This window comes from Ranitomeya variabilis, chromosome 4 (assembly GCF_051348905.1).
Source record: "Ranitomeya variabilis isolate aRanVar5 chromosome 4, aRanVar5.hap1, whole genome shotgun sequence".
Taxonomy (NCBI): domain Eukaryota; kingdom Metazoa; phylum Chordata; class Amphibia; order Anura; family Dendrobatidae; genus Ranitomeya; species Ranitomeya variabilis.
In genome coordinates this window covers 433,886,548-433,910,143 of record NC_135235.1, presented here as the reverse complement: position 1 = coordinate 433,910,143, position 23,596 = coordinate 433,886,548, and the positions used below count along the sequence as shown (strand labels likewise).

The window sequence follows — 23,596 nt, the reverse complement described above, 5'->3', positions numbered from 1 at the left end:
ATTACGTCACGGCTTGCTGTGATTGGTTGCGTTGCGGTCACATGGGCGGCACGCGACCAATCACAAGCCGGGACCTCACGTAAGGAAAGAAAAGCGCGAATTTTAAACAAAGAACGCTGCCGCTTCCCTCGGTAAGGTGCAGGCTGCGTCGGAGAGGTGAGTATAGCAATATTTTTTATTTTAATTCTCTCTTTTACACATTTTTACATTAATGTTGTTTCGATACCGATACCCGATACCACAAAAGTATCGGATCTCGGTATCGGAATTCCGATACAGCAAATATCGGCCGATACCCGATACTTGCGGTATCGGAATGCTCAACACTAGTCAGCAGGCATAGAGTGATGGGAGTAGTACTCTCTCATCAGCTGAAGCCTCTGGGACTGGAAGTAAACTTTTTTCCACTGGTCTCAGCTGCTGGCATTCTGACCTGCTGTATTATTCTTACCACCGATCACAGCAGCCGTTGTTTTGTGGTTTTAGCCTTCTCTAAGTTTATTGGTATATGTTTTCACAACTGGTGTGTCTATTGATATATCAACAAAAAGTTAGTTTTCACCAAAAAAATAGGTTTGGTATTTCACAATGTTTTGCAATTCAGGCTGACAAAATCTTTACTTCAGGGCAATTTCATCTTACAAAACCAATGTATGATGTATAGTAACAGGTTTAAGTATCTACCAAGGAACTTCTTTCTTACATCTTACATAAGTATAATATTATTTATTATTATAGCACCATTTATTTCATGACCAGTTTGAACAATAATACGACATCAGGCTATGCTGTTGTAATAAAGAATCCTTGGGACCAAGATTGAGTTAAACGTTTTTTATTTCCACAACGCATTTCAACCCTGGACTAGCGTCTTTTTTCCAATTTTTTTAAATAATTTGAACACATATTTTAACATCATATAAGAATGAATAACGAACAACAGTGATTGAAAAAGAATAAAGGAACAGAGATCAGAGTCGAATATCGAGATTTTCTATGTATGCAATAACATTGTCATTTCCAGTGTAGAAATCATTCTTGTCACCAGTGTAAGATCTGAGGAGACATTCCACAACACTGTGCTGAATTGTTTGACAGGCAGCTCCACAGTCACAGTCAGATTTTCCCCACTTATGCATAAGATCTGCACAGACACCAAAGATTGTTCTGATACGATTCAGAGTAACCCAGGTTTTCCTTGGTAGATTGAAGCCTAGTGGTGGATTTTGTAAGTGAGGAAACATTTGAAGCTCACCGTCTACTGCACTGATCCAAAGTTCTTGCCATTTCCTCTTCTAAATAAAAATCATGTTCATACAAGGTAATTGCAGTTCAGATGGATGGATGTCTTGATTTCAGTCGCTGTATTTGAACATCTTGGATATTTTGATGTATTGGAAGATTTTCATTATTCACTACTTTGGTTGTATTCGTTAAGTAGGAGCTTTTGTCTTCTCAGGTTTGCAGGTGCGTTTTGGCTCTAGACAGGTAACCAGTGGACAGGCATAGGTCTGATAGCACCAGATATTATGCGCATAGAGTTGTTCAGCTGAGTGTCGACTGCATTCACATTACTACTATTCAACCATACTGGAGCACAATATTCTGTGGCAGAGTACACCAAGGCAAGTGTAGACATTCTCAAGATAGGTGTTGAAGAACCCCAGGAGGATCCGCAGAGTTTTTGAATAATATTATTGCGTGCTTTCAGTTTCTGTGCTGTATTATCCAAGTGAGATTTGAAGGTTAGGCTTCTATCAAGTATTATGCCTAAATACTTGGGAATGAAGTTGTGTTTGACAAGTTGACCTTCAAAATATACCTTAAGTTCAGTCTTAGCGCTTGCTTTGTGTAATTGAAAGCAACATACTTCCGTTTTTGATGGATTAGGCTTTAGCCTCACATGTTGAAAATATTTTCCCATTACACAAGATATTCTATTAAAACCTCCTCTGCTTCCTCCATTGTTTTGCTCACTGTAGCAAGTGCCCAGTCGTCAGCATATCCAAATTTCCGTGATATTGCGTCAGGAATGTCAGCTATGTACAAAGCAAACAGGAGAGGTGCTAGCACTGATCCCTGGGCCAAACCACTGTTTAAGGTTTTCTTACAACTGGTTGAATCATCCATGATAAGTTGAAAGGTTTGATTTGCAATCATATGTGTGTGTGCTGCAATTTGGTTTGAAGTTACAGCATTTGTTTTCTGTTTTGCTTTACGGTTTCCTTCTATTTTTCTTAAAAGAGACCTTGCTTTTCTACTGGACCTTTTAAAGTCCAAGTTCTCAACTGTTTCCATCCATTTGACACAATGTGCTGCATTCAGTTTGTTCAGCAACTCATCATCGATTTCACCATCTTCACTCTCAAGGAATTGTCTGTACAGTCGTTCACATTAATCAGTCCAGCCTGGAATATATTCTTTTCGAAAGCCACATGGTATTGATTTCTTTGCAGCTTTGATAACAGCTTTACAGAACCGCTCATAGTTTTTACTGATTGGAGGTATCCAGCCAATACACTTGTCAAGATGATCTGCAAACTTTTTCCAGTTGGCTTTAACAAAATTCCATCGAGGACGTGGGTACAACATTACAAGAGGAATGGATACTCCAACGGTGATGATGACAGGGCGATGCTAGGTATGAGGGAAATATTTAACAACACACCAAGATGTGTGTTGTGCACATCAGACCAGTTTAACAGTTGCTCACCATTGTCATCATTACTAGTATATTGCCAGAGCTCGTGGTGACTGTTGAAATCTCCTATGTACAGGGTAGGATGTGGATGGACATGGATAACTTCAATGAACCATTGTACTGTAGGAAGCTTGTAAATATTAACCCCTTTACCCCCAAGGGTGGTTTGCACGTTAATGACCGGGCAAATTTTTACAATTCTGACCACTGTGCCTTTATGAGGTTATAACTCTGGAACGCTTCAACGGATCTTGGCAATTCTGACATGGTTTTCTTGTGACATATTGTACTTCATGATAGTGGTAAAATTTCTTCGATATAATTTGCATTTATTTGTGAAAAAAATGGAAATTTGGCGAAAATTTTGAAAATTTCACAATTTTCCAACTTTGAATTTTTATGCCCTTAAATCACAGAGATATGTCACACAAAATACTTAATAGGTAACATTTTCCACATGTCTACTTTACATCAGCACAATTTAGGAACCAAAATTTTTTTTGTTAGGGAGTTATAAGGGTTAAAATTTGACCAGCAATTTCTCATTTTTACAACACCATTTTTTTTATGGACCACATCTCATTTGAAGTCATTTTTAGGGGTCGATATGATAGAAAATACCCAAGTGTGACACCATTCTAAAAACTGCACCCCTCAAGGTGCTCAAAACCACATTCAAGAAGTTTATTAACCCTTCAGGTGTTTCACAGGAATTTTTGGAATGTTTAAATAAAAATTAACATTTAACTTTTTTTTACACAAAATTTATTTCAGCTCCAATTTGTTTTATTTTACCAAGGGTAACAGGAGAAAATGGACCCTAAAAGTTGTTGTAAAATTTGTGCTGAGTATGCTGATACCTTATATGTGGGGGTAAACCACTGTTTGGGCGCATGGCAGAGCTCGGAAGGGAAGGAGTGTGATTTGACTTTTCAATGCAAAATTGACTGGAATTGAGATGGAACGCCATATTGCGTTTGGAGAGCCCCTGATGTGCCTAAACATTGAAACCCCCCACAAATGACACCATTTTGGAAAGTATACCCCCTAAGGAACTTATCTAGATGTGTGGTGAGCACTTTGACCCACCAAGTGCTTCACAGAAGTTTATAATGCAGAGCCGTAAAATTAAAAAATCATATTTTTTCACAAAAATTATCTTTTTGCCCCCAATTTTTTATTTTCCCAAGGGTAAGAGAAGAAATTGGACCACAAAAGTTGTTGTGCAATTTGTTCTGAGTACGCTGATACCTGGTATGTGGGGGTAAATGACTGTTTGGGCGCATGGCAGAGCTCAGAAGGGAAGGAGCGCCGTTTGACTTTTCAATGCAAAATTGACTGGAATTGAGATGGGACACCGTGTCGCGTTTGGAGAACCCCTGATGTGCCTAAACATTAAACCCCCCCACAAGTGACACCATTTTGGAAAGTAGACCCCCTAAGGAACTTATCTAGATGTGTTTTGAGAGCTTTGATCCCCCACGTGCTTCACTACAGTTTATAACGCAGAGCCGTGAAAATAAAAAATCTTTTTTTTTCACAAAAATGATTTTTTAGCCCCCAGTTTTGTATTTTCACAAGGGTAACAGGATAAATTGGACCCCAAAATTTGTTGTCCAATTTGTCCTGAGTACGCTGATACCCCATATGTGGGGGGAACCACTGTTTGGGCGCATGGCAGAGCTCGGGAGGGCAGGAGCGCTATTTGGAATGCAGACTTAGATGGATTGGTTTGCAGGCATCACGTTGCATTTGCTGAGCCCCTGATGTACCCAAACAGTAGAAACCCCCCACAAGTGACCCCATATTGGAAACTAGACATCCCAAAGAACTTAGCTCGATGTGTTGTGAGAACTTTGAACCCCCAAGTATTTAACTACAGTTTATAACGCAGAGCCGTGAAAATAAAAAAATATTTTTTTCCACAAAAATGATATTTTAGCCCCCAGTTTTGTATTTTCCCAAGGGTAACAGGAGAAATTGGACCCCAAAAGTTGTTGTCCAATTTGTCCTGAGTATGCTGATACTCCATATGTGGGAGGGAACCACTGTTTGGGCGCATGGCAGAGCTCGGGAGGGAAGGAGCGCTATTTGGAATGCAGACTTAGATGGATTGGTTTGCAGGCATCACGTTGCATTTGCAGAGCCCCTGATGTACCCAAACAGTAGAAACCCCCCACAAGTGACCCCATATTGGAAACTAGACATCCCAAAGAACTTATCTAGATGTGTTTTTACAACACCATTTTTTTTATGGACCACATCTCATTTGAAGTCATTTTTAGGGGTCGATATGATAGAAAATACCCAAGTGTGACACCATTCTAAAAACTGCACCCCTCAAGGTGCTCAAAACCACATTCAAGAAGTTTATTAACCCTTCAGGTGTTTCACAGGAATTTTTGGAATGTTTAAATAAAAATTAACATTTAACTTTTTTTTACACAAAATTTATTTCAGCTCCAATTTGTTTTATTTTACCAAGGGTAACAGGAGAAAATGGACCCTAAAAGTTGTTGTAAAATTTGTGCTGAGTATGCTGATACCTTATATGTGGGGGTAAACCACTGTTTGGGCGCATGGCAGAGCTCGGAAGGGAAGGAGTGTGATTTGACTTTTCAATGCAAAATTGACTGGAATTGAGATGGAACGCCATATTGCGTTTGGAGAGCCCCTGATGTGCCTAAACATTGAAACCCCCCACAAATGACACCATTTTGGAAAGTAGACCCCCTAAGGAACTTATCTAGATGTGTGGTGAGCACTTTGACCCACCAAGTGCTTCACAGAAGTTTATAATGCAGAGCCGTAAAATTAAAAAATCATATTTTTTCACAAAAATTATCTTTTTGCCCCCAATTTTTTATTTTCCCAAGGGTAAGAGAAGAAATTGGACCACAAAAGTTGTTGTGCAATTTGTTCTGAGTACGCTGATACCTGGTATGTGGGGGTAAATGACTGTTTGGGCGCATGGCAGAGCTCAGAAGGGAAGGAGCGCCGTTTGACTTTTCAATGCAAAATTGACTGGAATTGAGATGGGACACCGTGTCGCGTTTGGAGAACCCCTGATGTGCCTAAACATTAAACCCCCCCACAAGTGACACCATTTTGGAAAGTAGACCCCCTAAGGAACTTATCTAGATGTGTTTTGAGAGCTTTGATCCCCCACGTGCTTCACTACAGTTTATAACGCAGAGCCGTGAAAATAAAAAATCCTTTTTTTTCACAAAAATGATTTTTTAGCCCCCAGTTTTGTATTTTCACAAGGGTAACAGGATAAATTGGACCCCAAAATTTGTTGTCCAATTTGTCCTGAGTACGCTGATACCCCATATGTGGGGGGAACCACTGTTTGGGCGCATGGCAGAGCTCGGGAGGGCAGGAGCGCTATTTGGAATGCAGACTTAGATGGATTGGTTTGCAGGCATCACGTTGCATTTGCTGAGCCCCTGATGTACCCAAACAGTAGAAACCCCCCACAAGTGACCCCATATTGGAAACTAGACATCCCAAAGAACTTAGCTCGATGTGTTGTGAGAACTTTGAACCCCCAAGTATTTAACTACAGTTTATAACGCAGAGCCGTGAAAATAAAAAAATATTTTTTTCCACAAAAATGATATTTTAGCCCCCAGTTTTGTATTTTCCCAAGGGTAACAGGAGAAATTGGACCCCAAAAGTTGTTGTCCAATTTGTCCTGAGTATGCTGATACTCCATATGTGGGAGGGAACCACTGTTTGGGCGCATGGCAGAGCTCGGGAGGGAAGGAGCGCTATTTGGAATGCAGACTTAGATGGATTGGTTTGCAGGCATCACGTTGCATTTGCAGAGCCCCTGATGTACCCAAACAGTAGAAACCCCCCACAAGTGACCCCATATTGGAAACTAGACATCCCAAAGAACTTATCTAGATGTGTTGTGAGAACTTTGAACCCCCAAGTGTTTCACTACAGTTTACAATGCAGAGCCGTAAAAATAAAAAATATTTTTTTTCCCACAAAAATTATTTTTAGCCCCCCAAATTTATATTTTCCCAAGGGTAACAAGAGAACTTGGACCCCAAAAGTTGTTGTCCAATTTGTCCCAAGTACGCTGATAACCCATATGTTGGGGTAAACCTCTGTTTGGGCACACGGGAAAGCTCGAAGGGAAGGAGCACTGTTTTACTTTTTCAATGCAGAATTGGCTGGAATTGAGATCGGACGCCATGTCGCATTTGGAGAGCCCCTGATGTGCCAATACAGTGGAAACTCTCCAATTCTAACTGAAACCCTAATCCAAACACACCCCTAACCCTAATCCCAACGGTAACCCTAACCACACCCCTAACCCTGACACACCCCTAACTCTAATCCCAACCCTAATCCCAACCGTAAATGTAATCCAAACCCTAACCCTAACTTTAGCCCCAACCCTAACCCTAACTTTAGCCCCAACCCTAACCCTAACTTTAGCTCCAACCCTAGCCCCAACCCTAACCCTAACCCTAGCCCTAACCCTAGCCCTAGCCCTAACCCTAGCCCTAACCCTAACCCTAACCCTAGCCCTAACCCTAACCCTAGCCCTAACCCTAGCCCTAATGGGAAAATGGAAATAAATACATTTTTTTAATTTTATTATTTTTCCCTAACTAAGGGGGTGATGAAGGGGGGTTTGATTTACTTTTATAGCATTTTTTATAGTGGATTTTTATGATTGGCTGCCGTCACACACTAAAAGACGCTTTTTATAGCAAAAAAGTTTTTGCGTCTCCACATTTTAAGACCTATAATTTTTCCATATTTTGGTCCACAGAGTCATGTGAGGTCTTGTTTTTTTGCGGGATGAGTTGACGTTTTTATTGGTAACATTTTCGGACACGTGACAGTTTTGATCGCTTTTTCCGATTTTTGTGAGGCAGAATGACAAAAAACCAGCTATTCATGAAATTCTTTTGGGGGAGGCGTTTATACCATTCCACGTTTGGTAAAATTGATAAAGCAGTTTTATTCTTTGGGTCAGTACGATTACAGCGATACCTCATTTATATCATTTTTTTATGTCTTGGCGCTTTTATACGATAAAAACTATTTTATAGAATAAATAACTATTTTGGCATCGCTTTATTCTGAGGACTATAATTTTTTTTATTTTTTTTTTGATGATGCTGTGTGGTGGCTCGTTTTTTGCGGGACAAGATGACGTTTTCAGCAGTACCATGGTTATTTCTATCCGTCTTTTTGATCGCGTGTTTGGCGGTATGATAATAAAGCGTTGTTTTTTGCCTCGTTTTTTTTTTCCTACGGTGTTCACTGAAGGGGTTAACTAGTGGGAAAGTTTTATAGGTTGGGTCGCTACGGACGTGGCGATACTAAATACGTGTACTTTTAATGTTTATTTTATTATTTAGATAAAGAAATGTATTTATGGGAATAATATATTTTTTTTTTGTTTATTTCGGAATTTTTTTTTTTTTTTTTTACACATGTGGAAATTTGTTTTTTACATTTTTACTTTGTCCCGGGAAAGACATCACAGATCGCTGATCTGACAGCTTGCACAGCACTCTGTCAGATCGGCGATCTGACTTACAGTGCTGCAGGCTTACCAAGCGCTTGCTCTGAGCAGGCACTCGGTAAGCCACCTCTCTCCCTGCAGGACCCAGATGCTGCAGCCATGTTGGATCCAGGGACTGCAGGGAGAGGAGGTAAGAGACCCTCAGAGCAATGCGATCACATCGCGTTGCTCTGGGGGTCTCAGGGAAGCACACAGGGAGCCCCCTCCCTGCGCGATGCTTCCCTGTACCGCTGGCACACCGCAATCATGTTTGATCACGGTGTGCCGGGGGTTAATGCCGGGGGTTAATGTGCCAGGGGCGGTCCGTGATGTAGATACAAGCATTGCATTTTCAATTTTGCCTTTCACATAGGTAGCTACACCGTAGTGTGGGTCATATGTAGCACAAATTAAATCAAAACCAGAAATGGAACCATGAGCTAAAAGATGGTATTCATTTTCAACATGAGTTTCCTGAAGAACAAGAACGTCTATTTTGTTATCAGTGAGAAACTTGTGAAGGAAATCAAATTTTGAGCGGCTGCTACCTTCAATATTGATTTGGCAGATTTTCCCTGTGGGTCCAAGATCTTTCATTTGAGGAGTGTCATTTGTGACGGTACCATTATTATTTGTAGGTCTTTTTTCAAATGAAAAAAACAAATTGCATAGTAATTTTCTGATCTTGCTCTACTAACTGAAGTAAGGATTCTACATTTTGCTTGTAGTGGAGACTAGTGTTGAGCGATACCTTCCGATACTTGAAAGTATCAGTATCGGATAGTATCGGCCGATATCTGAAAAATATCGGATATCGCCGATACCGATACCCGATACCAATACAAGTCAATGGGACACAAGTATCGGAAGCTATCCTGGATGATTCCCAGGGTCTGAAGGAGAGGAAACTCTCCTTCAGGCCCTAGGATCCATATTCATGTAAAAAATAGAGAATAAAAATAAAAAATATGGATATACTCACCCCTCCGGCGGACCCTGGACCTAGCGGTGTTAACCGGCAGCCTCCGTTCCTAAAAATGAGCGAGTGAAGGACCTTCGATGACGTGGCGGCTTGTGATTGGTCGCGTGACCGCTCATGTGACCGCTCACGCGACCAATCACAAGACCGCGACGTCATCGCACGTCCTTCACTCGCTCATTCTTAGGAACGGAGGCTGCCGGTTGCAGCGGTTACAACCAGGGCGCGTCAGAGGGTGAGTATATCCCTATTTTTATTTTTTATTCTTTATTTTACACATGAATATGCATTCCGATCCCGATTCCCGATATCGCAAAAATATCGGAACTCGGTATCGGAATTCCGATACCGCAAATATCGGCCGATACCCGATACTTGCGGTATCGGAATGCTCAACACTAGTGGAGACCCTGCAGGGTTGTTATACAGAAATCAGCACTTGTAACAATCCCACCAACTTGGCGGTTATTGCGCAGGCACAGCAGTGTGTATTTCCTCATGTGTGCCAGGCTACCCAGAGGCAAGCCAAAACTGTACTCAGGGGGAGTGCAGCGCTGACCATGTTCATGCAGTACTCAAAGCAGCACAAGACGGCATATATGTCCCGCATGGAGGCCCAGCCATTGGTAGAAATGGCAATGAGATGGCTGATGCCAATGGTTTATTTCCCAAACCTCGAAAAAACAAACACCGGTCAAAAAAATTATTTATTTGGCCTATAAATGGTACTGAGATGGCTGATGACAATTATGCTTTTCCCAGCATATTAGAAAACTCACCAAGGCTTAAAGAAGCTGTCTACTACTTGAACAACTGCTTCTCACACCCATTGCTTGGCCTCCATAAAATAATGAAGCTAAAATAATAACGCTTATACTCACCTCCTGTGCTGGTGTCATTACCGCGGTGCTGGCACTCTGTCTCCCTGGGCTCTCATGCTGTTGTTGTGACGTGAATGGCTGGCACCCAATCAGCGCTGGTGTCACTGTCCCCACCTCCTGTCAAATTGAGCAGGAAGAGAAAGCCCAAGATCAGCTGTAGCACAGAATTCCTCTTAATGTTTGAAGATGGGCAGGCAGTGGCACCAGTGCTGATTGGCCAGCATCACGTGTCACAACAACCCCATGGGAGTCCCGGGAGCATCAGTGTCGACAATTTGGGAACACGGCCAGCACGGGAAGTGAGTATAAGCTTTATGATTTCATAGTGGCCAAAAATGTTAATAAAGAAGGGGTTTTACTAGTAGTGGACAACCCATTTAAGGTAACAGCATTTCCACAGGTGAGGGGGTGGAAAGTACACACTTCCACTTAAAGGACAGTATTCGCAAGGGGAGGAAGAAAACATAGCAACTTAAAGAACAGTACTCCCAGGTAGGTCAGGGTACATACAGCTGCTTTAAGGACGGTACTCCCACAGGCAGGGAGGCACAGAGTAGACACAGCAGCTTAATGGGCATTACTCCCATAGGCATGGAGGGTGATGGAGAGTACACACAGCAGCTTTTAGCACAGTACTAGCATAGTACTTCCACAGATATGGGTTGAAGAGTACACACAGCATTTTTTGGCTGAGTTTGCAGTCACTATCTGTCCCTTAGGCCATGTGCACACGTTCAGTATTTTTCGCGTTTTTTCGCGTTTTTTCGCTATAAAAACGTGATAAAAATGCGAAAAAAAATGCTTACATATGCCTCCCATTATTTTCAGTGTATTCCGCATTTTTTGTGCAAATGTAGCCTTTTTTTCCGCGAAAAAATCGCATCGCGGAAAAAAAAGCAACATGTTCATTAAAATGCGGAATTGCAGGGGATTCCGCACACCTGGGAGTCCATTGATCTGCTTACTTCCCGCACGGGGCTGTGCACACCATGCGGGAAGTAAGCAGATTATGTGCGGTTGGTACCCACGGTGGAGGAGAGGAGACTCTCCTCCACGGACTGGGCACCATATAATTGGTCAAAAAAAAAGAATGAAAATAAAAAATAGTCCTATACTCACCTTCGATGTCTTCCCGCCTCTCCACTGCACGCTGCCGCTTCGGTTCCTGTAGCTGGTGTGCGGTGAAGGACCTGCCGATGATGTCGCCGTCTTGTGATTGGTCGAGACCGGTCATGTGACCGCTCACATGACCGCGACGTCATGGAAGGTCCTGCGCGCACACACCATCTATACGGAACGGACGCCGGTGAGGAGATCAGCTGTCTGCGGGTGAGTATAAGCATTTTTTTTATTTTTTTTATTATTTTTAACATTCTATCTTTTACTATAGATGCTGCAAAAGCAGCATCTATAGTAAAAAGTTGGTCACACTTGTCAAACGCTATGTTTGACAAGTGTGACCAACCTGTCAGTCAGTTTTCCAAGTGATGCTACAGATTGATTGGAAAACTTTAGCATTCTGCAAGCTAATTACGCTTGCAGAATGCTAAAAAAACCGCGAAAAAAACGGAAAAAAAACGCAAAAAAAAAAATGCGGATTTCTTGCAGAAAATTTCCGGTTTTCTTCAGGAAATTTCTGCAAGAAATCCGGACGTGTGCACATACCCTTACTCCAGTGGCGTCCTAGCCCTACAATATCCACTGACATAATGATGGTGGTCCAACCTTTATACAGGCCGGGTCATGTGCTGCACTGGCCAATCACAGCCATGCCAATACTTGCATAGCTGCGATGACTGTAAGTGCCCACAGTCTAAAAGCTTGTTCATTGGCTGCGCTGCAGCCTTTTAATAAGCTTTATTAGACTGGCAAACCCAAACAGGAAACCGTACATACAGTAAAAAGTTCATGTTTGAACCCCGAACTTTCCAGCTTGGGTTCACTCATCCCTAATTCTAATATAACATACAAATGCTATTTACCTGCACATTTAGGGTCAATCTGGAGATAAGTAGCGTTAAAATCAGGTATAGCCCACTGATTTGAAGTGCAGCTACATGGAGAAAATGAAATATTTGGTGGAACCACCCTGTAACTGCTTTCTCCGATTCACCCTGGTAGCGCAGTGGAGTGACTAGTAGTGTTGAGCATTCCGATGCTGCAAGTATCGGGTATCGGCCGATACTTGCTGTATCGGAATTCCGATACCGGGATTCCGATACTCTTGTGGTATCGGGTATCGGGTATCGGAACAACATTAATGTTAAAATGTGTAAAATAGAGAATTAAAATAAAAAATATCGCTATACTCACCTGTCCGACGCAGCCGGGACCTCAGCGCAGGAACCGGCAGCGTTGTTTGTTTAAAATTCCCGCTTTTACATGGTTACGCGAAGTCCCGGCTTGTGATTGGTCAGGGCGGCCATGTTGCCGGGCCGCGGACCAATCACAGCAAGCCGTGACGAAAATACGTCACGGCTTGCTGTGATTGGTCCGCGTCCCGGCAACATGGCCGCCATTAACCAATCACAAGCCGTGACGTCACGGGAGGCTGGAAACGCGCTCATTTTAAAAAGGGCGCGTGTCCAGCCTCCCGTGACGTCACGGCTTGTGATTGGTTGCGTCGCGGTCAACCAATCACAAGCCGGGAGGCTGGACACGCGCCCATTTCAAAATGAGCGCGTCCAGCCTCCCGGCTTGTGATTGGTTGATCGCGGCGCAACCAATCACAAGCCGTGACGTCACGGGAGGCTGGACACGCGCCCATTTTAAAATGAGCGCGTGTCCAGCCTCCCGTGACGTCCCGGCTTGTGATTGGTCAGGGCGGCCATATTGCCGGGACGCGGACCAATCACAGCAAGCCGTGACGTAATTTCGTCACGGCTTGCTGTGATTGGTCCGCGTCCCGGCAACATGGCCGACCTGACCAATCACAAGCCGGGAATTCACGTAACCAAGTAATAGCGCGATTTTTAAACAAACAACGCTGCCGGTTCCCTCGCTGAAGTCCCGGCTGCGTCGGACAGGTGAGTATAGCAATATTTTTTATTTTAATTCTTTCTTTTACACATTTATATGGTTCCCAGGGCCTGAAGGAGAGTTTCCTCTCCTTCAGACCCTGGGAACCATCAGGGATACCGTCCGATACTTGAGTCCCATTGACTTGTATTGGTATCGGGTATCGGTATCGGATTGGATCCGATATTTTGCCGGTATCGGCCGATACTTTCCGATACCGATACTTTCAAGTATCGGACGGTATCGCTCAACACTAGTGACTAGTATACTGGGTGCACACCCGTAATAACACCTCAGCACTTTGAGTGACAGCCTGCCTATAGTGTATGTGTGCAGAGCGAAGCTGTAGCAGATCAGTTAATATGCAAGGGCACACTTATAATATGCTAATTCTGCAGGGCCTGTGGATAAGGCATCACTTCTTTATTCCCAACCACTTTATATTGCATTATGAATGCCTTTGTAGAACTGCCCTTTAAGTAGGGACTGGCTTGTTAGCATGAAATTAATATGAAGGTCTAAACACCAGGCTTTTGAGCCCACACTTAGCTATCAGAATAAGGGGAGGTCCAGTTTGCAAAGAATGACTGTGTTCACAATATATAGAGATGCTGTCATGGTCATGCTGTATTTCTGAACAAAAACGTAACATTATCTTGCATATGTTTGTACAATCCACCCAATATGGACATTTTATAATCAAATTTCAAAAAGGAACTAACAAAACAAATATCCTAAAGTACTACATGTAACTGACCTTTTCTTTTTCACTGAAAACAATATTACAAGTCTACATTATGTAATGTGAATAGGTCTTAACCCCTTCATGACCTTGGGATTTTCCATTTTTCCGTGTTCGTTTTTCTCTCCCCTCCTTCACAGAGCCATAACTTTTTTATTTTTCTGTCAATATGGCCATGTGAGGGCTTATTTTTTGTGTGACGAGTTGTGCTTTTGAACGACATCATAGGTTTTACCATGACATGTACTAGAAAATGGTAAAAAACTTCCAAGTGCGGTGAAATTGCAAAAAAAGTGCAATCCCACGCATGTTTTTTGCTTGGCTTTTTTGCTAGCTTCACTAAATGCTAAAACTGACCTGCCATTGTGATTCTCCAGGTCATTACGAGTTCATAGACAACAAACATGTCTAGGTTATTTTTTATTTAAGTGGTGAAAAAAAATTCCAAACTTTGCTAAAAAAAATGCGCCATTTTCCGATACCCATAGCGTCTCCATTTTTCATTATCCGGGGTCGGGTGAAGGTGCATTTTTGTCTGCCTTTTGATTGCCTGTTATTGCATTATAATGCAATGTCGCAGCGACCAAAAAAACGTAATTTTGGTGTTTCTAATTTTTTTCTCGCTACGCCATTTAGCGATCAGGTTAATTCTTTTTTTTATTGATAGATCGGTCGATTCTGAACGCGGCGATATGAAATATGTGTAGGTTTGATTTTTTTTATTGTTTTATTTTGAATGGGGCGAAAGGGGGGTGATTTAAACTTTTATATTTTTTTATTTATTTTATATTTTTTTAAACATTTTTTTTTTACTTTTGCTATGCTTCAATAGCCTCCATGGGAGGCTAGAAGCTGGCACAACTCTATCTCAAGGACCTCAATGGTTACTATCCTGACTCATCGCTGACACCCGATCTTGTGACGGGGATCGTCGATGAGCGCATTTCCGGCCGGAAGCGGTTGTTAATGCCGCTTTCAGCAATTGACAGCGGCATTAAACTAGTTAATAGCAGCGGGTGGATCACGATTCCACTCGCCGCTATTGCGCGCACATGTCAGCTGTTCAAAAGAGCTGACATGTCGCGGCTTTGATGTGGAGCCCACATCAAAGCAGGGGATCTGACCTCGGACGTACTATCCCGTCTGAGGTCAGTAAGGGGTTAAAAATGAATATATACTAAACAAACAAAACACCAGTAAGTTAGTATTTTTTTCTGGTAAAGGGTAATTTCCATCTCAGCCTTCATGGCCATTAAAGGAATACATGCTTCTTGGTCCAGCAAAAGCAGGGTTATAAAACTAGCCGAGATCAGGTACGCTACTCTTTATAACTCCCATAGAAATAAAAAGATGTTACGCTGTTGGCCTAGTTCCCAAGAGGCAGAAACTGCATAACTTATTGTACTGGGCTATTTCTGGAGCTAGGGTTATTTTTGTCTCGGCATGAAAGTCAGAAATAGGAATAAACAAGGGAAAATGTACTTAAATCAGCATTGAATGGTCACTCACATGAATTACTAGTATAGTTCTATTTGGCTGGTTCCCTCTTGGTCTTGTGCTATATTGGCGTTTGAAAAGAGCATGTAACGAAAGGGAATCATCTTGAGCTCATCTCAATCAATGAGTCATCACTCTTCTCTGCCTGGTTCAGGTATTGAAATTTGTAGTCAGCTAGTCTTAAGTGCTTTGACCATGTGCAGCACAGGACTGGAAGAGTGGCGGCAGAGCCAATCTATTCTCTTTATGAACAGTCCATGAACAGCGAAAAGACATGGCTCAGCATGAAATGAGCAGTGTCTTCACAAACTGCGGCAGTCATAGGCAGACATATGAAGAGCTCAGGACTGGAAGCAACCAAACTGTTCTAACTTATGACTAGTAATGATCTAATAGTGAAATATTCGGATTAGGGAAAATAGGCGCAAATAATTTCTAATATCCGTGTATTCATACTGAATAACGAATCCAATACAAGTCAATGGGAAAGCCGAATATTTTTCTGCTGGACCCAACAAACAGGCCTGGGAGAAGAAGAAAAAAAGCTGAAATGGATGGGAAAGAGCTAAAACTAAATGGGAACAGTGTTAGCAGATGCTAACAGAGGTATTAAGTAAAATTTCCGTTTAAAAAAGGGATGTGTGAATACGATTTTTGAACTAGCAGCATATACAGCTCTGGCAACAATTAAGAGACCACTGCAAAATGTTCAGTTTGTCTGATTTTTCTCTTTATAGGTATATTTTTCAGTAAAATGTAAATTGTTCTCTTAGTCTATAAACTTCTGACAACATGTCTCGAATTTTGAAGCAATACATTTTGTATATTTTTCTGACAAAGAAAAATGGTCAAAATAAAAAAAAACAGTGCTTTCAGACATCAAATAATGCAAAGAAAAGAAGTTCAAAATCATTTAGAAACAACATTACTAATGTTTTAACTCAGGAAGAGTTCAGAAATTAATATTTTGTGGAATAACCATGATTTTTTATCAGAGCTTTCCTTAGTCTTGGCATTCTTTCCACCAGTCTTCCACACTGCTTCTGGCCCACAAATTTAAGCAGTTCTTCTTTGTTTGATGGCTTGTGACTATCCATCGTCCTCTTGATTACATTTCAGAGCTTTTCAATGGGGTTTAGGTCTGGAGATTGGGCTACCCATGACAGAGTTTTGATGTGAGGGCCAGAGCTGTATATAGAGCATGTTTAATTACTCATATTATTCTGTGTAAGACTGAAACCTGAAGAATTGTGTGGAGCATATCAATGCATTTATGTTCCAAAATGTCCAAGTGCAGACCAAAAAACAACATCAGGCTACCAGATACATGCCTAAAGGGACCGTAACAAGGGCAGCACAATAAAAAAAAATAATAATAGAATATACTGTATAGAGATTGAGAGTAGAAATATGACCACTGCACAATGTACAAAGGTTTTCAAAAATTACCCAAGGGGTCTGTATCATACATGCCGAAATTGACCGTGATAGGGACCTCACAATACATTTTGCAGCTATTACGATAGGTAGAAATAGGGAGTACAAGTTTCACCATTGCACAATGTGCAAAATTTTCCAAAAATTACCCAAGGGGTCAGTATCATACATGCTGAAAGAGACCGTGGTGGGGACCTCACCATACATTTTGCAGTTATTAGAATAGGTAGAGATAGGGAGTACAGGTTTCACTATTGCACAATGTGCAAAGGTTTCAAAAAATTAGCCAAGGGGTCTCTCTCAGACCAGCTGAAAGATGCCATGATTGGGACAGCACAATACACTTAGCAGTTTATTACAAGAGGCAGAGATAGAGAGTACAAATTTAATTATTGCACAACATGCAAAGGTTTCAAAAAATTAGCCAAAGGGTCTCTATGACAAGCTGAAAGATGCCTTGATGGGGACAACACAGTACACTTAGCAGTTATTACAAGAGGTAGAGATAGAGAGTACAAGTTTCACGATTGCACACATGTGCAAAAGTTTAAAAGTACAAAACAATACCCACATGAGGAATACATAGATGAACACTAAGTACTTGTTGCTAAAGCAGGAGGAGTTGATTTCCTGAGAAAAATAGTTTGGGATAATAAGGGATGGACATTAAGATAACTTCCCCAAAAAATTTGGCTTGCATTTACATAACGCTGCTGTTATCCGTAGGGCTTACAAAGTCAGAGGAAATCCAGCCCTTGTTCAATTTTAGAAGAGTCAGCCTATCTGCACTTTGCATTGACAGCCGTGTGTGCCTATCCGTTATGATTGCATCTGCCGAACTAAAAACTCGCTCAGACAACACACTCAGGCATGGCATGGCAGCACCTACAAGGTGTACAAGGAGAGGTCGGGCCAAGTGCGCAGCTTGGACAACCAATAGTTAAAGGGCACTGAAGAATTAGGAAGAATACAGGTATGGCCACTTAAGTATCCCTTCATCATCTTGGTCAACTTCTCCCTCCTCGTCATAGTTACACCCACAGATAGCCCTTGCTGATGTGACAGTGTCATAAAAATGGCCAAGATGGTGGACATCCCCCCCTGAGCATCAGCTTGCAGACCTCCCCTGTAATACTTGTGGACAAAAAGAGCTGGTACCGCTGCCACCGGCGTTGTCTGAGGGTAATTTTTTTAACAAGTCTTCCACTAGGGCCATCTGGCATACATGCTCGGAAAATGGCATGTCTGCCTCTGACATTAGAGAAGTAAATTTCTCCTTGTACCATAGCTCAAAAAATGTGCACAGCCAGTATTTCATGGTGGACAAAATGTCTTTCACGTGAGGATGTTGGGAAAGGCATCTGGACATGAACTCTGCCATGTTTGGAAGACTGCAAAGAGTCAAACGTTCTCCTCCTCCTCTTCAGGCCATCCGCGCTGGTCAGGCATAGAACTGGGCATTGGGAGTCCCCTCTGTAGAGCAGAGCAAAAAATCTTATTCCTCCTTCTCCTCCTCATTCTCCTCTTCCTGTTCTTCGTCATCACCCAATGTGGCCTGAGAATACTGTGTGAGGTTGAGCAGTGTGATATCAGCCACTGTATAATCTTGCTCCATAGAAACCTGCTCGACATTCAAAGCTTCCTCTTTCAGATTCTGCAGCCAACATTTTAATATCCAGAGCAGTGGGATGGTTACGCTCATAAACTCACCATCTTGGTGCAGTACTCAAAGTATTGAAGAACCTCACATAGGTCAGCGATCAACACCCACTCTGCAGTTGTTATGTGTGGGTGCTGTGTGTAACTCTGATGGGCATAGAGAAGCTGGACTGCCCTCTGCTACTCACTAATCCTTGCCAACATATGAAAGGTTGAATTTCAGCATGTGGGCAGGTCAAAAATCATTCAGTGATGACTCAAGGCAATTTAAAGCACTGCTGCAGCGAATCTAGACTGGTGAAAGCCTGAGATGACTTTCGAAAATGAGCACTGATGCGAGTTACCTTGGCAAGTAGGTCAAGCAAGTCAGAGTATGTGTTTAAAAACCGCTGTACAACCAAGTCCAGCATGTGGGCCATGCATGGAACGTGTACCAGCTTGCTGTGCTTCAAAGCTGCCACCAAGTTACGCCCATTATCGAACACAACCAGATCTGGTAGGAGGTTCAGTAGGGAGAGCCACTAATCGGTCTGCTCTTTTATCCCTTTCTACAGCTTGGCTGCATTGTGAGCATCATCACCTAAACAGATGAGCTTCAGCAGAGCATGCTGCTGCTTTGTCAAGGCAGTGCTGCAGATTTCCCATCTGGGAATTGATGGGGAGGCTAGTTTCATTGATGATGATGAGGAGGAGAGACAGGAACTAGAATACGAGGAGACTGAAACCCTGATGGAAGTTGGGCCCTCTATTCTTGGTGTGGGTAAGATTTGTGATGTTTCAGCCTCTGACTCTGTCCCAGACTGCACCAGGTTAACACAGTGTGCCATCAGGGAAATGTATCGTCCCTGTCCACAAGAACTTGTCCACGTGTCTGTGGTTAGGTAGACCTTCCCTGTAACTGTGTTGGCCAGAGCATGGCTGATATTGTGTAACACATGCTTATGCAATGCGGGGAAGGCACACCGGGAAAAATAGTCTCGGCTGGGAATTGAGTACCGTGGGGATGCTACCACCAAGAGGTTGCAGAAAGACTTAGTTCCTACAAGTCAAAATAGCAACATTTCCAGGGCTAGCAATCTGGAAATGTGGGTGTTTAGCGGTGTTTGGGTCTGTGGGTGGGTGGCTGGATATTTCTGCTTTCTAGTAAATGTATGGTGTAGGGACAACTGAATGCTGGGCTGGGACAATGAATTGGATGTGGTTGTTGACTGTTTTGTGTGTGCAACCGCTGGTTGTGGGAAGGAGGCATCAGTGCCTGCTTCATGGTCAGCACATTGGGAAGGCGATAACACAGGGGAAGAGACAGTGGTTTGACCCTCAGATACAGATTTGGTACCCAGGCATTCTGCCCACCTACTGAGGTGCTTGCCTGCCTGTGCTTTTGCATTGCATGCTGGCTGAGCTCAGGTTGACAGTGGTCTTGCCTCTTTTTAGCTTGGTTTGGCAGATGCTGCAAATTATATTTGTTTTATCTGAAGGGCTTCCAGAAAAAAAATTCCTTACAGGGAAAAAATGCACCCTTAACCTGTTATCTAGCTGAGTGTGGGGGCTCTGTGGAACAGATAACCAAGTTCTACCTCTGGGCAAACAACTACCTCTTCTTGCCTGTTTTCTTGCTACGCATCTATCCCTCTCTGCACTGCTGTGCTCGCTATTCGTTCCACCATGCCAGGATTGATCAGTGGCCTCATCATCGACCACATTGGCTTCCAATTTCTCATTCTGATCCTCCTTCTGGGCTGCGATTTGAGGCTGACCTGATGTTAACCTTGCCTTATGATTATGCTCTACCTCTTCAGACATGAAATGACCTTCCCCAACATGGCTTTCTCCTGGCCGTGGGTGCTCAAATGTTTGGACATCTCTGCACTCCACCTCCTTATGACCCTCTTTAATGGTTCACGTTGAGAGGCCTGAAAAATTACAAGGGGATGTTATCAGTTCCTCAGAGTGGCCAGCATTGGGGTCATATGTCTCCTGGGACTCTTGATGGTGGGAGGAAGAAGGACTAGGTTGAGGATTGAGAGGCCCAGCCTCTTGGCTACTGAGACTGGACAATGTTGAAAATGTTGTGGTGCTACGCTCACACTATGCTCCCACTACCCTATTTCCACATGTAATGTGTGTAAGATGGCACCAGCAGGGCTTAGATATCCCCTATGACGCTGTAACACCAGCCAATAACAGTAATGCCACACCAAAGAAGGCAACAGCATTTTTTAAAACATTTTGTGGAAGCATGGTTGAAAAGCAATGTCTGACTTTCATTTGTTCATTGTCATAGATCTTTTATTTATTATTATTTTTGTCAGATTCAAGTTATTTCTGTGACCATTGTGGGTTTTTCTGTCATTAAATGAGGGGTTCCAACAATTTTGACCACGTGTGTATATTCTATATGTGGCCTCACCAGTGATTTACAGAGGGGTAACAAAACGTTGGGATTGTGTGGGATTATATCTCACTTTTTATACACCCTAAATTCTTGTTTGTTTTGCGGCTGCTGCTTGACATTAAGTACTAATCCAAAAGGTCATTATTAAAGAGGTTAAAAAGTAACGGTCCAAGCACAGATCTCTGCGGTACCCCACTGCTGACTATATCCCATTTAGAGAATGTAGCTTTTCTGACAACTCATTGCTTCCTGTCATTCAGCCAATTCTTTACCCATCTGCATATAGTTTCCCCCAGTCCTAGCTTATGGAGCTTCAGCCTAAGGCTGTTATATGGTACAGTATCAAATGTCTTTGCAAAGTCCAGATACAGTTGTGCTTAAAAGTTTACTGATGTTTCTGGATGATGAGTAATTGGGAAGTAAAATAATTGTCAATGGATCTATGGGAAAAAATTGTTGAAATGTATAAAACAGGAAAGGGATACAAAAAGAGATCCAAGGAATTGATAATGCAGTGTTCAAACTGTGATTAACAAATGGAAAATCAGGGGCTCTGTAAAAACAAAAGCACGGTCAGGTAGACCAACAAAAATGTCGTCCACGACAGGCAGGAAAATTGTTCAGGATGCAAAGAAAAACCAACAAATAACATCAGCTGAAATACAGGACTCTCTGAAAACTAGTGATGTGGCTGTTTTAAGATACACTATAAGGAGGCACTTGAAGAAAAATGGGCTGCATGGTCGAGTCGCCAGAAGAAAGCTATTACTATGCAAATGCCACAAAGTATCTTGCCTACAATACGCAAAACAGCACAGAGAGAAGCCTCAAAACTTCTGGAACAAGGTAATTTGGAATGATGAGACCAAAATTGAACTTTTTGGCAACAACCATAATCATTTGATGAGAGGTCAACAAGGCCTATAATGAAAGGAACACCATTCCTACTGTAAAGCACAGAGGTGGATAGCTGATGTTTTGGGGTTGTGTGAGCTACAAAGGCACAGGAAACTTGGTCAAAGTTGAAGGAAAGATGAATGCAGCACGTTTTCATTAGCCCAGAAGCTGCGCATGGGATGCACTTGGACATTCCAACATGACAATGATCCAAACCATATGGCCAATTCGACCTGTCATTGGCTACAGCAGAACAAAGTGAAGGTTCAGGAGAGGCCATCTCAGTCTCCTGACCTCAATATCATTGAGCAACTCTTGGGAGATCTCAAGCACGCAGCTCATGCTAGACAACCCAGGAATTTACAGGAACTGGAGGCTTTTTGCCAAGAAGAGTGGGCAGCTTTACCATCTGAGAAAATTAAGAACCTTATCCACAACTATCATAAAAATACTTCCAAGATGCCATTGATGTTAGAAGGGGCAATACACAGTATTAAGAAATGGGGTATGTAAACTTTTGATCAGGGTCATTTGGATGTTTTGGGTTGTCATTATGATTTAAAAAGAGAAAACATAGTTGTTTGACAATAAATGGCTTCACCCAACCACTAACCATGAGTGGAAAAAAGTTTTGGTGTTATCTTTCAAATTCTCTGAAAACTGGCCAAGAAAGCAAAAATTCTGCCAGGGTATGTAAACTTTTGAGCACAACTGTAAATCACATCTGCTGCATTACCAACATACAGATTTGTACTTAACTCCTCATAGAAACCCAACATGTTAGTTAGACATGACCTACCTTTCATGATTCCATGCTGGTTGTCAGTTATTATTATTATTATTATTATTATTATTATTATTATTTATTTATATAGCACCATTAATTCCATGGTGCTGTACATGAGAAAGGGGTTACATACAGAGTTATAGATATCATTTACAGTAAACAGGTTTACAGTGACACACTGGTACAGAGGGGAGAGGACCCTGTCCTTGCGGACTTACATTCTATGTTATTATATTATTCCCTGCAATATAGCTCTGCAAGTCATCTCTTATAATGCCCTCAAATATTTTGCACACTACTGATGTCGGGTTTACCAGACATTAGTTTCCTGGTTCCACCCTCTTACCTTTTTTAAATATCCGTACCACATCAGCCATCCTCCAATCCCCTGGCACCAACCCTGTTACAAGAGAGTCTAAGGGTACTGTCACACTCTGGCACTTTTGTCGCTACGACGGTACGATCCGTGACATTCCAGCGATATCCATACGATATCGCTGTGTCTGACACGCAGCAGCGATCAGGGACCCTGCTGAGAATCGTACGTCGTAGCAGATCGTTTGGAACTTTCTTTCGTCGCTGGATCTCCCGCTGTCATCGTTGGATCGGTGTGTGTGACACTGATCCAACGATGTGTTCGCTTGTAACCAGGGTAAACATCGGGTTACTAAGCGCAGGGCCGCGCTTAGTAACCCGATGTTTACCCTGGTTACCATCATAAAAGTTAAAAAAAAACAAACCGTACATACTCACATTCCGGTGTCCGTCAGGTCCCTAGCCGTCTGCTTCCCGCTCTGACTGATTGCCGGAATGTAAGAGCAGAGCACAGCGGTGACGTCACCGCTGTGATCTGCTTTCACTTTACGGCGGCAGTCAGTCAGAGCGGGAAGCAGACTGCAAGGGACCTGACGGACACCGGAATGTGAGTATGTACGGTTTTTTTTTTTTTACTTTTACGATGGTAACCAGGGTAAACATCGGGTTACTAAGCGCGGCCCTGCGTTTAGTAACCCGATGTTTACCCTGGTTACCCGGGGCCTTCGGCATCGTTGGTCGCTGGAGAGCGG

At 42.5% G+C, this 23,596-nt stretch overlaps 1 protein-coding gene across 1 annotated transcript in view; it reads right to left on the bottom strand.

Annotated features, from left to right (window-relative positions):
* The window catches only part of ANKFN1 (ankyrin repeat and fibronectin type III domain containing 1), a 1,096,304-nt gene that overhangs the window by 887,164 nt on the left and 185,544 nt on the right, over nucleotides 1-23,596 (bottom strand). The window lies entirely within an intron of this gene.